We start from the raw sequence: 18737 nt of genomic DNA, 5'->3' as shown, positions 1-18737 counted from the left end.
GAAAGGAATGGAATTGGAATGGAATGGAATGCGGTATGGAATGGAATGTGGAATAGAATGGAATGGAATTGAATCTGGAATGGAATGGAAAGGAACGAAAGGTGGAATGGTGAGAAACCGAATGGAATGAAATGAAATGGAATGTGGAATGCAATGTTGAATGGAGTGGAATGGAATGTGCATTGGAATGGAATGAAATGTGGAATGGAATGTGGAATGGAATGTGGAATGGAATGGAATTTGGAATGCAACTTAGAATGGAATACAATGTCCAATGGAATGGAATGGAATGTAGAATGGAATGGAATATGGAATATAATGGAATTCACTGCGGAATGGAATGGAATGTGGAATGTAATTCAATGGAAAGTGTAATGCATTGGAATGGAAAGTGGAATGCAATGGAACGGAATGTGGAATGGAATGGAATGCAATGTGGAATAGAATCAGATGGAATTGAATTTGGAAAGGAAAGTGGAATGCAATGGAAAGGAAAGTGGAATGGAAAGTTTAACTTAACGGAATGCAATGTGGAATGGAATCTGGAATGGAATAGAATGGAATTTGGAATGGAATGGAATAGATTGTGGAATGGAATGGAATGGAATTTGGAATGGAATGGAATGGAATATGAAATGGAATGGAAAGGAACGTGAAATGGAATGGAATCGAAAGTGGAATGTAATGGAATGGAATGTGAGATAGAATGCAAAGGTATGTGGAATGGAATGGAATTGAATGGAAAGTGGAATAGAATGTAATGGAATGGAATGAAATGTGGAATGAAATGTGGAGTGTAATGCAATGTGGAACGGAATGTTTAATGGAATGGAATTTGTAATATAATGGAAAGGAATGTGGAATGGAATGGAATGACATGTGGAATGGAATGGAATGGAATGTGGCATGGAATGGAATGTGGATTGGAATGGACTGGAATGGAATCAGAAATGGAATGGCATCGAATGGAATGGAATGGAACCGAATGGAATGGAATGGAACGGAATGGAATGGAATGGAATGTGGAATGCTTTGGAATGCTATGTGGAATGGAATGGAATGGAATGGAATGTTGAACCGAATGGAATGGAATGGAATGTGGAATGGAATGTGGAATGGAATGGAATGTGCAATGGTATGTGGAATGGAATGGAAAGTGGAGTGGAATGGAATGGAATGGAATGTGGAATGAAAAGGAATGTGGAATGGAATGGATTGGAATGTGGAATGGAAAGAAAAGGTACTTGGAATTGAATGTGTAATGGCATGGAAAGGAATATGGAATGGAATGTGGAATGAAATGGAATGGAATGTTGAATGGAATGGAATGTGGAATGGAATGGAATGGAATATGGAATGGAATGGAATGGAATGTATAATGGAACGTGGATTGGAACGTGGAATGGAAAATGGAATGGAAAGTTGAAAAGCACGTCGAAAGGAATGGGAAATGAAATGTGGAATGGAATGTGGAATGGAATGGAATGCAATGGGGAATGGAATGACATGGAATGACGAATGGAATGGAATGGAATGGAATGTGGTATGGAATGGAATGGAATGGAAAGTGGAATGGAATGAGGAATGGAAAGGAACTTGGAATGGAATGGAACGGAATGTGGAATGCACTTTGTAATGGAATGGAATGCAATGTGGAATGAAACGTGGAATGGAATGTGGAATGTGAAATGAAATGCAATGGAATGTGGAATGGAATGGAATGAAATGTGGATTGGAATGGAATTGGATGTGGAACGGAATGGAATAGTATGTGAAATGGAATTGAAAGGAATATGGAATGGAATGTGGAATGGAATGTGGAATGGAACGTGGAATGGAATGGAACTTAGAATGGAATATGGAGTGGAATGTGGAATTGAACGTTGAATCGAACGTGCAATGCAATGGAATAGAACATAGAATGGAACATGGAACGGAATGTAGAATCGAACGTGGAATGGAAAGTGGAATATAATTTGGAATGGAAAGAAAAGGAATGTGGAAAGAAATGGAATGGAAAGTAGAATGGAATGGAATGAAATGTGGAATGGAATGGAATGGAATGTGGAATATAATTTGGAATGGAATGGAAAGGAATCCAGAATGGAATGGAACGGAATGGAATGGAATGGAATGGAACATGTAATGGAATGGAATGGAAAGTGGAATGGAATCGTGGAATGGAATGTGGAATGGATCATTGAATGGAACGTGGAATGGAACATGTAATGGAATGGAATGTAGAATAGAAGTGGATGGAAAGTGGAATGGAATGTGTAGTGGATTGGAATGGAATGGAATGTAATGCAATCTGGAATGGAATGGAATGGAATGTGAAATGGAATGTGGTATTGAATGTGGAATGGAATGGAATGGAATGGAATGGAATGCAATCTGGAATGGAATGGAATGGAATGTGAAATGGAATGTGGTATTGAATGTGGAATGGAATGGAATGGTATGGGATGTGAAATGGAACGGAATGCAATGGAATTGATCATGGAATATAATGGAATGCAATGAGAATGGATTAGAATCGAATGTGGAATGGAATGGAATGGAAAGGAATGCGAAATGGGAGGGAATGGAATTTAGAATGGAATGGAATGGAAGGTGGAATGGAATGTGAAATGGAATTTGGAATGGAACACGGAATGTATTGAAATGGAACATGGAATGGAATGGAATGGAAACTGGAATGGGATGGAGAGGAAACCGGAAGGGAACATGGAATGTAACGTCTAATGGAACGTGGAATGGAAAATAGAATGAAATGGAATGGAAAGTGGAATGGAATGTGGAATGTACAACAGTGGAATATCAAATGGAACGTGGAATGCAAAGGAATGGAATGTGGAATAGAAATTGAACGGAATGCATCGTGGAATTGAACGTGGAATGGAACGTGGAATGGAAAGTGGAATGGAAATTGGAATGGAAAGCATAATGGAAAGAGGAATGGAACGTGGAGTGGAATGGAATGTAACGTGGAATGGAATGTGGAATGGAACGTGGAATGGAAAGTGGAATGAAATGGAATGGAATGTGTAATGGAATGTGGAATGGAAGGTGGAATTGAATGTGGAATGCAATGGAAAGGAATGTGGAAAGGAATGTGGAGTGGAATGGAAAGGAATGGAATGGAATGTGGAATTGAATGTGAAAAGGAACGTGTAATGGAAAGTGGAGTGGAATGGAAAGGAATGTGGAACGGAATGTGGAATGGTATGGATTGGAGTGTGGAATGGAATGTGGAATGGAATGCAAGGTGGAATGGAATGTGGAATGGAATGGAATGGAATGTGGAATGGAATGGAATGCAATGTTTACATGGAATGGAATGGAATGCGGAATGGAATGTCCACTGCAAAGGAATGCAACGTGGAATGGAATAGAATGGAATGTGGATTGGAATGTTTAATGGAATGTGGAAGGAAATGTGGAGTGGAAAGTGGAATGGAACGTGGAATGGAATGGAGTGGATTGTGCAATGGAAAGTAGAATGGAACATGGAATTGAAGGTGGAATGGAGAGTTTAATGGAATGGAATGGAACGAGGAATGGAATGTGGAATGGAATGGAATGGAATGTGGAATGGAATGTGGAATGGAATGCAATGGAATGTGGAATGGAATGCAATGGAATGTGGAATGGAATGTGGAATGGAATGCAATGGAATGTGGATTTGAACGTGGAATGTAATGGAATGGAATGTGGAATGGAATGTGGAATGGGATGCAATGGAATGTGGAATGCAATGGAATGGAACGTGGAATGGAATGGAATGGAATGTTGAATGAAAAGTGCAGTGGCACGTTGAATGGAACGGAGTGGAATGTGGAATGTTTGGTGAAATGGAACGTGGAACGAAATGTGGAAAGGAAAGTGGAATGGAATGGAATGGAATGAGGAATTGATCGTGGAATGGAATGAAATGGACCGTGGAATGGAACGTGGAATGGAATGTGGAAAGAAGGTGAAATGGAAAGTGCAATGGAATGTGGAATGGAACGTGGAATGGAATGGAATGGAAAGTGGAATGAAAAGTGGAATGGAATGTAATGGAAAGGGAAGTGGAATGGAATGTGGAATGTAATGTGCAATGGAACGCGCAATGGAATGGAATGCAATGTGGATTGGAATGTGGAATGGAATGTGGAAAGGAACGTGGAATGGAATGTGGAATGGAATGGAATGTGGAATGGAATGGAATGGAATGTGGAATGGAATGGAATGGAATGTGGAATGGAATGGAATGGAATGTAGAATGGAAAGTGGACTGGAATGTGGAATGGAACGTGGAATGGAATGGAATGGAAACAAATGGATTGTGGAATGGAAAGTGGAATTGAATGTGGAATGGAATGTGGAATAGAATGGAATGGAATGTGGAATGGAAGTTGAATGGAATAAAACTTGGAAAGCAACGTGGAAGGCAACGTGGAATGGAACGTGGAATGGAATGGAATGGAATGTCGATTGGAACGTGGAATGGAATGTGGAATAGAAAGTGGAATGAAACTTGGAACAGAAAGGAATGTATTGTCGAATGGAATGTATAATGGAATGTGGAATGGAATGTGGAATGCAATGGAATGTAATGCGTAATGTAATGTGGAATGGAATGGAATGGAATGGAATGGAATGGAATGTGGAATGGCAAGTGGAATTGAAAGTTGAATGGTACGTGCAATGGAATGTGGAATGAAATGGAATGGAATGTTGAATGGAATGTGGACTACAATGGAAGGCAATGTGGAATGAAGTGGAATGGAATGTGGAACGGAATGTTTAATGTAATGTGGAATGAAACGTCGAGAGGGGCGTGGAATGGAAAGTGGAATGGAATGGAATGTATAGTGGAATGGAAGGTGGAATGGAATGTGGAATGGAAGGTGGAATGGAAGGTGGAATGGAGAGTAGAATGGAATAGAATGGAAACTGGAATGGAATGTGGAATGAAATGTGGAATGGAATGTGGAATGGAATGGATTGTAATGTGGAATGGAAAGTGGAATGGAACGGAATGGAATGTGGAATGGAATGTGGAAATGAAAAGAATGGAATGTGGAAGGGAATGTGAAATGGAATATAATGGAATGTGATATGGTATGGAATGGAAACTGGAATGGAATGTGGAATGGAACGGAATGGAATGTGGAATGGAATGTGGAATTGAATACAATGGAATGTGAAAGGGAATGTGGAATGGACTGCAAAGGAATGTGGCATGGAATGGAATGGAATGTGGAATGGAATGGAATGGAATGTGGAATGGAATATGGAATGGAATGTGGAGTGCACGTGGAATGGAACAGAGTGCAATGTGGAATGGAATGTGGAATGGAATGTGAAATGAAACGTGGAATGCAATGGAGTATGGATTGGAAAGAGGAATGGAATGGAATGGAACGTGACATGTAACGTGGAATGGAACGTGGAATGGAATGAGGAATGGAAAGTGTAATGGAATGAAATGGAATGCGGAATGCATCGTGGAATGGAATGGAACGGAACATAGAATGGAACGTGGAATGGAACGTGGAATGAAATGTGGAATGGAACATGGAATGGAATGTGCAACGAAGTGTGAAATGGAACGTGGAATGGAATGGAATAGAAAGTGGAATGGAACTTGGAATGGAATGGAAAGGAACGTGGAATGGAATGTGGAATGGGATGTCAAATGGAACGTTAGAATGGTGTGGAATGGAATGTGGAATGGAATGTGGAATGCAATGTGGAATGGAATGTGGAAGGGAATGTGCAATGGAATGTGTGATGGATCGTTGTATGGAAAGGAATGGAAAGTGGAGTGGAACGGGGAATGGAATGGAATGGAACGTGGAATGGAATGTGCAATGGACTCTGGAATGGAACGCAATATGGAACATGGAATTGATAGGAATGGAATGTGGAATGGAATGTGGAATTGAATGTGGAATGTAATGCAGGGCAATGTGGAATGGAATGTGGAAGGGAATGTAATAGAAGGTGGAATGGAATGTGGAATGTAATGTAATGGAATGTGGAAAGGAATGTGGAATGGAATGGAATCGAATGTGGAATGGAATGTGGAATGGAATGGAATTGAATGTGGAAAAGAATGTGGAATGGAATGAAATGGAATGTGGAATGGAACGGAATGGAATGTGGAATGGAATGTGGAATAGAAACTGCAATGGAATGGAATGGAATGATGAATGGAAGGTAATGCAAAGTGTAATGGAATGGAAAGGAATGGAATGGAATCGAACCTGGAATGGAATGAAATCGAATGTCCAATGGTATGTGGAATGGAAAGTGGAATGGATTGTGGAATGGAATGTGGAATGGAATGGAATGTAACGTGGACTGGAACAAGGAATGGAACATAGAATGGAATGGGGAATGTAATGGAATGGAAATTGGAATGGAAGGAAATGGAATGTGGAATGGAATGTATAATGGAATGGAATGGAATGGAATGGAATGAAATGGAAGGGATTGGAATGGAATCGAACGTGGAACGGCACGTGTAATGGAACGTGGAATGGAATATGGAATGCAATGGAATGGAATGTGGAATAGAAGAGAATGGAATGCAGAACGGAATGTTTAATGGAATTCAATGGAATGGAATGGAAATTGGAATGGAATGCAATGGAATGTGGAATGGAATGTGGAATGGACTGTGGAATGTAAAGTGGAATTGAATGGAATGGTCAGGAATGTGGACTGGAATGGAATGGAATGGAATGGAATGGAATGGGATGAAAAGGAATGGAATGGAATGTGGAAAGGAATGTGGAATGGAAGGGAATAGATAGTGGAAAGGAATGGAATGGAACGGAATGTGGAATGGTATGGAATGGAATGTTAAAAGGAATTGAATGGAATGTGGAATTAAATGGAATGGTAAAAGGAACGGAATGGAATGGAATGTGGAATGGAAAGTGGAATGGGATGGAATGAAATGTCGAATGAAACGTGGAATGGAATGTTTAATGGAATGTGGACAGGAACGAGGAATGGAATGCGGAATGGAATGTTGAACGGAATGGTATGTGGAATGGAATGGAATGCAATGAAGTTTGGAAAAGAATGGAATGGAATGTGGAATGCAATGTTGAATGCAATGGTATGTGGAATGGAATGGAATGCAATGAAATTTGGAAAAGAATGGAATGGAATGTAGAATGGAATGGAATGGAATGGAATATGGAGTGGAATGGAAAGGAATGGAATGTGGAATGAAACGCAATGTAATGTGGACTGGAATGTGGAATGGAAAGTAGAATGGAAAGGAACGCAATGTGGAATGGAACATGGAATGAAATAGAATGGAACATGGAATGGAAAGTGGAATGGAAGGCGGAAAGGAATGTGTTACAAAATGGAATGCTATGTGGAATGGAATGTGGAATGCCGTGTGGAATGGAATGGAATGGAGTATGGAATGGAACTCGGAATGGAATGCAATGGAATGTGGAATGGAACGTGGAAAGGAATGGAAAGTAACGTGGAATGGAACGTGGAATGGAATGTGGAATGTAATGGAATTGAACGTGGAAACGAATCTGGAATGGAACTTGGAATGGAATGGAATGGAATGGGAATGAAACGTTAAATGGAATGGAATTGAACGTGGAATATAATGTGGAATGGAATGTTGAATGGAATGTGGAATTGAACGTGGGATGGAATGTGGAATGGAATGTAGAATGCAACGGAATGGAATGTGGAATGGAATGTGGAATTGAGTGTGGAAAAGAACGTGGAATGGAATGGAATGGAATGTGTAATGGAACGTGGAAAGGAATGGAATGCAATGTGGAATGGAACGTGGAATGGAAAAGAATGGAATGGAATGGAAATGAATGTGGAATAGAATGTAGAAAGGAATGTGGAATGGAATGGAATGTGGAATGGAACGGAATGGAATGTGGAATGGAACGGAATGGAATGTGGAATGGAATTTAATGGAAATTGGAATGGAAAGTGGAATGGAATGGAATGGAATGGAATGGACTGTGGAATAGAATGTTGAAAGGAATGGAATAAAATGTGGAATGGAATGTGGATTGGAATGGAATGGAGCGTGGAATGGAATGGAATGCACTGCGGAATGGAATGTGGAATGGAATGGCAAGGAATGGAATGGAAAGTGGAATGGCATGTGAATTGGAATGCGGAATGGATTGCGGAATGAAATGCAATGGAATGAGAATGGAATGTGGAATAGAATGTGGAATGATATGTGGAATGGAATTGAATGGAATGGAATGTGGAATGGAAGGTGGAATGGAATGAAATCAAATGTGGAAAGAATGTGGAATGCAATGGAATGGAATGTATAATGGAATGGAATACTATGTGGGATAGAATGTGGAAAGGAATGGATTGCATTGTGTAATGGAATTGAATGGAATGGTATGGAATGTGGCAAGGAATGGAATGGAATGTGGAATGGAATGGAATGGAATATGGAGTGGAATGGAATGGAATGGAATGTGGAATGAAACGCAGTGTAATATGGAATTCAATGTGGAATGGAAAGTGGAATGGAAAGGAATGCAATGTGGATTGGAACATGGAATGAAATCGAATGGAAAGTTGAATGGAAAGTGGAATGAAAGGCGGAATGGAATGTGGAACGGAATGGAATGCTATGTGGAATGGAATGTGGAATGGCGTGTGGAATGGAATGGAATGGAGTATGGAATGGAACTCGGAAAGGAATGCAATGGAATGTGGAATGGAACGTGGAATAGAATGGAAAGGAATGAGGAATGGAACGTGGAATGGACCGTGGAATAGAATGGAATGGAAAGTGGAATGGAATCTGGAATGGAGCTTGGAATGGAATGGAATGTAATGGGAATGGAAAGTTAAATGGAATGGAATTGAACGTGGAATGGAACATGGAATGGAACGTGGGATGGAATGTGGAATGGAATGTGGAATGGAACGGAATGGAAAGTGGAATGGAAAGTCGAATTCAGTGTGGAAAGGATCGTGGAATGCAATGGAATGGAATGTGAAATGGAACGTGGAAAGGAATGGAATGTAATGTGGAATGGAACGAGGAATGGAAAAGAATGGAATGGAATGGAATGTGAAATGGAACGTGGAAAGGAATGGAATGTAATGTGGAATGGAAGGAGGAATGGAAAAGAATGAAATGGAATGGAAATGAATGTGGAATAGAATGTGGAAAGGAATGTGGAATGGAATGTGGAATGGAAAGGAAGGAAATGTGGAATGAAATGTGTATTGGAATGGAATGGAATTTGGAATGGAATGGAATGAATTGTGGAATGGAATTTAACGGAAATTGGAATGGAAAGTGGAATGGAATGGAATGGAATGGAATGTGGAATGGAATGGAATTGAATGTGGAATGGAATGTGGAAAGCAATGGAATAAAATGTGGAATGGAATGTGGATTGGAATGTAATGGAACGGGGAATGGAATGGAATGCACTGCGTAATGGAATGTGGAATGGAATGTGGAATGGAATGGCATGGAATGGAATGGAAAGTGGAATGGCATGTGAATTGGAATGCAATGGAATGTGGAATGGAATGTGGGATGAAATACAATGGAATGTGGAATGGAATGTGGAATGGAATGTAAAATGGAATGGAATGCAATGAGGAATAGAATGTAATGGAATTTGGAATAGAATGGAATGGAATAGAATTTGGAATAGAATGTGGAAGGGAATGAGGAATGGTATGGACTTGAATGTGGAAAGGAAAGGAATGGAATGTGGAATGAATTGTGGAATGGAATGGAATAAAATTTGGAATAGAATGAGGAATGTAATGTGGAATGGAATGAGAAATGGAATGGAAGAGAATGTGGAATGGAATTTGGAATGGAATGTGGAATGGCATGGAACGGAATGTGGAATGGTATTTGGAAGGGAACGCGAAACGAAATGGAATGAAACATGGAATGGAACGTGGAATAGTATTTGGAATGGAATGTGGAATGTAGTATGAAATGGATCGTGAAATTTAATGGAATGGATTGTTGAATGCAACGTGAAATGGAATGGAGTGGAACGTGGAATGGAATGTGGAATGGAATGTGGAATGGAACGTGGAGTGGAACGTGGAATGTAATGGAATCGAACGTGGAATGGAGTGTACAATTGAATGGATTGGAATATGCATTGCAATTTGTGGAAAGGAAAGTGAAATGCAACGTGGAATGGAGTGGAATGGAATGTGGAATGGAAAGAGGAATGAAATGGAATGGAATGTGGAATGGAATGTGAAATGGAAAGTGGAATGGAATGTAATGGAATTTGGAATGGAAAGTGGAATGGAATGTGGAGTGGAACAGAATGTAATTTGGAATAGAATGTGGAATGGAATGTGGAAAGGAAATTGGAAAGGAATGGAATGGAATGTGGAATGGAACGTGGAAAGGAAATTGAAAAGGAATGGAATGGAATGTGGAATGGAAGATCGAATTGAATGCAATTGAACGTGGAATGGAAAGTGGAATGGAACATGGAATGAAATGAGGAATGGAAAGTGGAAAGGAACGTGGAGTGGAATGTGGAATGGAATGTGGAATAGAATGGAATGGAAACCGGAATGGAATGGAACGGAATGTGGAATGGAATGGAAAGAAATGTGGAATGCAAGGTGGAAAGGAATGGAATGTGTTGTGGAATTGAATGGAATGGAATGGTATGGAATGTGCAATGGAATGCGAAGAAATTTGGAAAGGAATGTGGAATGGAATGTGGAATGAAAAGTGGAATGTAATGGAATAGAATGTGGAATGGAACAGGGAATGGAACGTGGAATGGAAAGTGGAATGAAATGTGGAATGGAACGTGGAATGGAATGGGCAAAGGAATGTGGAATGAAACGTGGAATGGAATGGAATGGAAAGAGGAATGGAACGTGGAATGGAATGGAAAGGAATATGGAATGGATTGAGTAATGGAACGTGGAATGGGAAGTCGAATGTAATGGATTGGAATGTGGAATGGAATCTTCAATGGAATGGAATGGAATGTGGAATGGAATGTGGAAAGGAATGTGGAATGGAATGGGTTGGAATGTGGAATGGAATGGAATGGGATGTGGAATGGAATGTGGTCTGGAATGGAGTGCAATGTAGAATGGAATGTGGAAAGGAATGCATTCCACATTCCATTCCATTCCATTCTTGGAATGTGGAAGGCAATGTGGAATGGAATGTAATGGAATGTGGAATGGAACGGAATGTTATGTGGAATGGAATGTGGAATGGAATTGAATGCAATGTGGAACGGAACGTGGAATGGAATGGAATGGAACGTGGACCGGATCTTGGAATGGAACTTGGAGTGTAACGTGTAATGGAAAGTGGAATGGAGCGTGGAAAGGAATGTGCATTGAAATGTTGAATGGAACGTGGAATGGAATGGAAAGGAATGTGGAATGGAACGTGGAATGGAACAAAATGGAACATGGAATGGAACGCGGAATGGAATGTGGAATGCAACACAGAATGTTATGTGGAATATAATGTGGATTGGAAGTGAATGGAATGAGGAAATGAATGGAATGGAATATGGAATGAAATGGAATGGTATGTGGAATAGTATGTGGAATGGAATGGAATAGAATCCGGAATGAAATGAAATGGAGTGGTATGCAATGTGGAATGGAATGGAGGGGAAAGTGGAATGGAAAGTGGAATGGAACATGGAATGGAATGTGGAATGGAATGGGATGGATTGTGGAATGGAATGGAATAGAATGTGCAATTGAATGGAATGGTATGGAATGTTGAGTGGAAAGGAATGGAATGTGGAGTGGAGTGGAATAGAATGTAGAATTGAACGGAATGATATGGAATGTGGAATGGAATGAATTGTAATGGAATGTGTAATGCAATGGAATGGAATGTGGAATAGAATGTAATAGAATGGAAAAGAATGTGGAATTGAATGGAATGGGAAGTGGAATGGAATGGAATGGAGTGGGAAATGGAATGGAATGGAATGGAATGGGGAATAGAATGGGGAATGGAAAGAATGGAAGGCGGAATGTAATGTGAAATGGAATTTTGAATGGAACATGGAATGGAAAGAAATGGAATGTGCAATGGAATGGAATGGAAAGAGGAATGGAATGTCATGGAACGTGGAATGGAACGAGGAAAGGAATGGAATGGAGTGTGGAGTGGAACTTGGAATGGAATGTGGAGTGACATGTGGAATGGATAGTACAATGGAATGTGGAATTGAATCTGGAATGGAATGTGGAATGGAATGTGGAATGCAATGGAATGGAATGTAGAATGGAATGTGGAATGGAATGGTGTGGAATGGAATGTACAATGGAATGTGGAATTGAATGGAATGGAATGTGTAATGGAATGTTATGGAATGTGGAATGGAATATGGAATCGAACTTTGAATGGATTGTGGAATGGAATGTCCAATGGAATGTGGAATGGAATGTAATACAATGTGGAATGGAATGGAATGGAATGTGGAATAGAATGGAATGGAATGGAATGTGAAATAGAATGTGGAAAGAAATGTGGAATGAAATGGAATGGAATGTGGAACGGATTGGAATGGAATGTGGAAAGGAATGGAATGTAATGGAATGTATAATTGAATGTGGAATGAAATGTGAAATGGAATGTGGAATGGAAGGTGGAACGGAATGAAATGGAAGGTGGAATGGAATGGAATGGAAGATGTAATGGAGTGGAATGGAATGTGGAATGGAACGTGGAATGGAATGGAATGGAATGTGGAATGAAATGTGCAATGGAGTGGAATGGAATATGGAATGGAATGTGGAACGGCAGGGAATGGAAAGTGGAATGCAATGTGGAAAGGAATGTGGAATGGAAAGGAATGGAATGTGGAAAACAATGGAATGGAATATGTAATGGAACATGGAATGTAATGGAATGGATCATGAAATTGAACCAGGAATTGAACGTCTAATGGAATGTGGCAAGGAAGGAGAATGCAATGGAAAGGAAAGTAGAATGGAATGTGGAATGGAATATGCAATGGAAAGTGGAATGCAATGTGGAATGGAGGGGAATCAAATGTGGAATGGAATGTGAAATGGAATGGAATGAAATGTGGAATGCAATGTGGAATGGAATGGAATGGAATGGAATGTGGAATGCAATGTGGAATTGAATGGAATGGAATGTGGAAGGGAATGTGGAATGGAATGGAATGGAATGTGGAATGGAATGTGGAATGGAATGGAATGGATTGTGGAAAGGAATGGAATGGAAGGCGGAATGGAATGTGGCATGGACTGGAATGGAATGTCGAATGTAATGTGGAATGGAATGGAATGGATTGTGGAAAGGAATGAAATGGAATGCGGAATGGAATGTGGAATGGAATGGAATAGATTGTGGAATGGAATGGAATGGAACGGTATGGAATGTGAAATCGGATGGAATACAATGTGGAAAGAGTGTGGAATGGAATGGAAATGAACGTGGAATGGAACGTGGAATGGAACGTGGGATGCAATGGAATGGAATGTGGAATGGAAGGGATTCGAATATGGAATGGAATGTGGAATGGAATGCAATTGAATGGAATTTGGAATGGAATTGAATGGAATGTGGAATGGAATGGAATGGAATGTGGAATGGAATGGAATGGAATGTGGAATGGAATGGAATGGAATGGAATGGAATGTGGAATGGAATGGAATTGAATGAAATTTGGAATTGAATGGAATGTGGAATGGAACGTGGAATGGAATGGAATGGAATGTGGAATGGAACTTGGAATGGAACGTGCAATGGAATGTGGAATGCAATGTGGAATGCAGTGTGGAATAGAATGTGGAATGGAATGAGAAATGGAATGGAATGGAATGTGGATTGGAATGGAATGGAATGTGGAATGGAATTTGGAATGGAAAGGAATTTAATGTATAATAGAATGTGGAATGGAATGGAATGGAATGGAATGTTATGTAATGTGTAATGGAATGGAATGGAATGTGGAATGGAACGTGGAATGGAATGGAATGGAACGAGGAATGAATTGTTGAATGGATTATGGAATGGATTATGGAATGGAATGTAGAATAGAATGGAATGGAAGGGAATGTGGAATAGAATGGAATGGAATGTGGAATGAAGTGTGGAATGCAATGCAATGGAATACGGAATGGAATATGGAATGGAATGGAATGGAATGTGGAATAGAAGGCAACGGAATTTGGAATGGAATGGAATGGAACGAGGAATGGAATGTGGAATGCAATGGAATGGAATGTGGAATGGAACATAGAATGGAATGTGGAACGGAATGGAATGGAAAATGGAATGGAATGAGAAATTGAATGGATTGGAATATAGGATATAGTGTGGAACGGAATGGAGTGGATAGTGGAATGGAATGTGGAATGGAACGTGGAATGGAACATGGAAAGGAATGGAATGGAAAGTGCAATGGAATGTGGAAGCGAATGGAATTGAATCTGGAATGAAAGGGAATGGATGTGGAATGGAAGGTGGAATGGAATGGAATAGAATGTGGCATGAAATTCAATGGAATGTGGAATGGAAAGGAATGGAATGTGGAAAGGAAGGGAATGATATGAAATATGGAATGGAATGGAATGGAAAGTGGAATGGAATGGAATGGAATGGAATGTGGAATGGAATGAAATATGGAATCGAATGGAATGTGGAATGGAGTGGAAAGGAATGTGGAATGGAATGCGATGGAATGAGGAATTGATTGTGAAATGGAGTGGAATGAAATGTGGAATGGAATGTGGAATGGAATGGAATGCGGAATAGAATGTGGAATGGAATGGATAGGAATGTGGAAAGGAATAAGGAATGGAATGTGGAGTGGAATGGAATGTGGAATGGAATATGGAATGGAACGTGGGATGTAAAGTGGAATGGAATGGAATGGAACGCGGACTTTGAAGTGGAATGGAATGTGGAATGGAACGTGGAATGGAGTGTGGAATGGAATCGAATGAAACGTGGAATGCAATGTGGAATGAAACATGGAATGGGACGTGGAATGGAAAGTGGAACAGAATGGAATGGAATGTGGAATGGAAAGTGGAATGGACTGTCGATTGGAACGTGGAAAGGAACGTGGAATGTAATGTGCAATGGAAAGGAATGGAATGTGGAATGGCATGGAAAGGAATATGGAATGGAATGGAATTGAATGCGGAATGGAATGTGGAATGGAATTGAATGGAATGTGGAATAGAATCTGGAATGGAATGGAAAGGAGTATGCAATGGAATGGAATGGTATGGAATGTAGAATGGAATGGAATGGAATCTGGAACGGAATGTGGAATGGAATGGAAAGTAACATTAAATGGAAGGAGGAATGGAATGTGGAAGGGAATGGAATGGAATCTGGAATGGAAGGGAATTTATGTGGAATAGAATGCGGAATGAAATGGAATGGATGTGGAATGAAATTCAATGGAATTTGGAATGGAAAGAAAAGGAATATGGAATGGAAGGGAATAATGTGGAATGTGGAATGGAATGAAATGCAATGTGGAATGGAATGGAATGGAATGTGGAATGGAATGGAATGCAGAATGGCATGGAATGTAATGTGAAATGGAATGTGGAATGGAATATGGAATGGAATGGAATGGAATGTGGAAAGGAACGTGGAAAGAATTGAGTGGAACATGGAATGGAATGTGGAATGGAAAGAAATGGAGTGTGGAATTAAATGGAATGGAAAGTGAACTGGAATGTGGAATGGAATGTGAAATGGAATGTGAAATGGAATGTCGAATGGAATGTGGAAAGGAACGGAATGGAATGTGGAATGGAATGTGGAAAGTAACGTGCAAAGTAATGGAGTGGAATGTGGAATGAAAGGTGGAATGGAATGGAATAGAACGTGGAATGGATCGTGGAAAGGAACGTGGAATGCAACGTGGAATAGAAGGTGGAATGGAATGGAATGGAAAGTGGAATTGAACGTGGAATGGAATGTGGAATGGAACGTGGAGTGCAATGTAGAATGGAATGTGGAATGGAAAGGAATGGAATGTGGAATGGAATGTGGAATGGAATGGAACGGAACATGGAATGGGACATGGAATGGAATGGAATGGAAGGTGGAATGGAAGGGAATGAAACGTGGAATGGAATATGGAATGGAATGGAATGGAACATGGAATGGGACATGGAATGGAATGGAATGGAAGGTGGAATGGAAGGGTATGAAACGTGGAATGGAATATGGAATGGAACGTGGAGTACAATGTGGAATGGAATGTGGAATTGAAAGGAATGGAATGTGCATTGAAATGTGGAATGGAATGTGGAATGGAATATGGAATGGAACGTGGAATGGCACGTGTAATTGAATGTGGAGTGGAGTGTGGAATGGAATGTGGATTGGAACCCAATGGAAAGTGGAATGTAATCTGGAATGAAATGTGCAATGGAAAGTATAATGGAATGGAACGGAATGTGGAGTGGAACGTGGAATGGAATGTGGCAATGATAGGAATGTGAAAAGTAATGGAATGGAATTTGGAATGGAATGTGGAATGGAATTCTATGGAATGTGGAATGGAATGTGGGATGGAATGGAATGGAATATGGAATGGAATGTGTAATTGAATGTTATTGAATGTGGAATGGTATGTGGAAGGGAATGTGGAATGGAAGAGAATGGAATGTGGAATGGAATGTGGAATGGAAAATGGAATCGAATGTAGAGTGGAATGTGAAATGAAATGCAATGGAGTGTGGAATGGAATGAAGAATGGAATGTGGAATGGAATGGAATGCAATGTGAAATGGAACTTGGAAAGGAATGTGGTATGGAATGTAATGGAACGTGGAATATAATTCAGTGGAATTTAATGGAACATTGAATGCAACGTGGAAAGGAATGTGGAATGGGATGGAATAGAATATGGAATGGAATGCGGAATGGAATGGAATGATACTTGGAATGGAATGGAATGGAATGTGGAATGGAATGTGGAATGGAATGTGGAATGGAAAGGAATAGAATGTGGACTGGAATGTGGAACGGAATTTGAAATGGATTGTGCAACGGAATGGAATTGAATGCGGAATGGAATGGAACGGAATGTGGTATGGAATGGAATTTAAAGTGGAATGGAATGTGGTAGGGAATGGAATGGAATATGAAATGGAATGTGGTATATAATGGAACAAAATGCGGAATGGAATGTGGAAGGAATGAAATGGAACGTGGAATGGAATGGAATGAAACGTGGAATGGAACGTCGAATGGAAAGTGGAATGGAATGTGGAAGGAATGAAATGGAACGTGGAATGGAATGGAATGAAACGTGGAATGGAACGTTGAATGGAAAGTGCAATGAAATGTGGAATGTAATGGAATGGAAAGTGGAATGGAATGTGGAATTAAATGGAATTTAATGTGGAAAGAAAGGAGGAATTGAATGTAATGGAATGTGGTTGGAAAGCTGAATGGAATGGGGAATGGATTTGTGCAATGAAATGTGGAATGGAATGTGTAACGGAACGGAAGGGAAAGTGAAATGGAATGTGGAATGGAATGGAATGCAATGTGGAATGGAATGTGGAATGGAATGGAATGGAATGTGGAGTGGAATGCAATGGAATGTGGAATTGAATGTGTAATGGAAAGGAATGAAATGTGGAATGGAATGTGAAATGGAATTTAATGGAATGTCAAATGGAATGTGGAATGGAATGTGGAATGTACAGGAATGTAATGTGGAATGTAATTTGGAATGGGAAGTGAAATGGAATGGAATGGAATGTGGAATGGAACGTGGAATGTAATGGAATGGAACGTGGATTGGAACATTGAATGGAACGTGGAAGGGAACGTGGAATGGAATGAAATGTGGAATGGAATTTAATGGAATGTGGAATGAAATGTGAAATGGATTGTAGAGTGGCATGTTAAATAGAATTGAAAGGAATGTGGAATGGAATGTGGAATGAAATGTGGAATGTAATTGAATGGAATGTGGAATGGAATGGAATGTGGAATCCAATGGAATGGAGTGGAATGTGGAATATAATGGAATGGAATGGGGAATGCAATGTAATTGAATGGAATGTGAAATTGAATGTAATGGAATGTGGAATGGAATGGAATGGAATGTGGCATGGAATGGAATGGAATGCGGAATAGAATGTGGAATGGAATTGAATGGAATGTGGAATAGAATCTGGAATGGAATGGAAAGAAATACGCAATGGAATGGAATGGTATGGAATGTGGAATGGAATGGAATGGAATCTGGAATGGAATGTGGAATGAAATTGAATGGAACTATAAATGGAAAGAGAAATGGAACGTGGAATGGAATGTGGAAGGGAATGGAACGGAATCTGGAATGGAAGGAAATGTATGTGGAATGGAATGTGGAATGAAATGGAATGGAATGTGGAATGAAATTCAATGGAATGTGGAATGGAATTCAAAGTTCCATTCAACGGTACATTCCACGTTACATTCCATTCCATTCCATTCAATTCCATTCTGGATTCCTTTCCATTCCATTCCACATTATATTCTCATTCCATTCCATTCCATTCCACATTCCAAACATTCCACTTTCCATTACACATTCCATACCACATTACAATCTATGTTCCATACTACATTCCACTCCATTCCATTCCACGTTCCATTCCGCGTTCCATTCCATGTTCCTATCCACGTTCCATTCCGTTCCATTCCATTCCATTCAAAGTAGCAT

The sequence above is a fragment of the Pongo abelii genome, chromosome 12 (genome assembly GCF_028885655.2).
Source record: "Pongo abelii isolate AG06213 chromosome 12, NHGRI_mPonAbe1-v2.0_pri, whole genome shotgun sequence".
NCBI lineage: Eukaryota > Metazoa > Chordata > Mammalia > Primates > Hominidae > Pongo > Pongo abelii.
Note: the sequence above shows the minus strand (reverse complement) of the source record.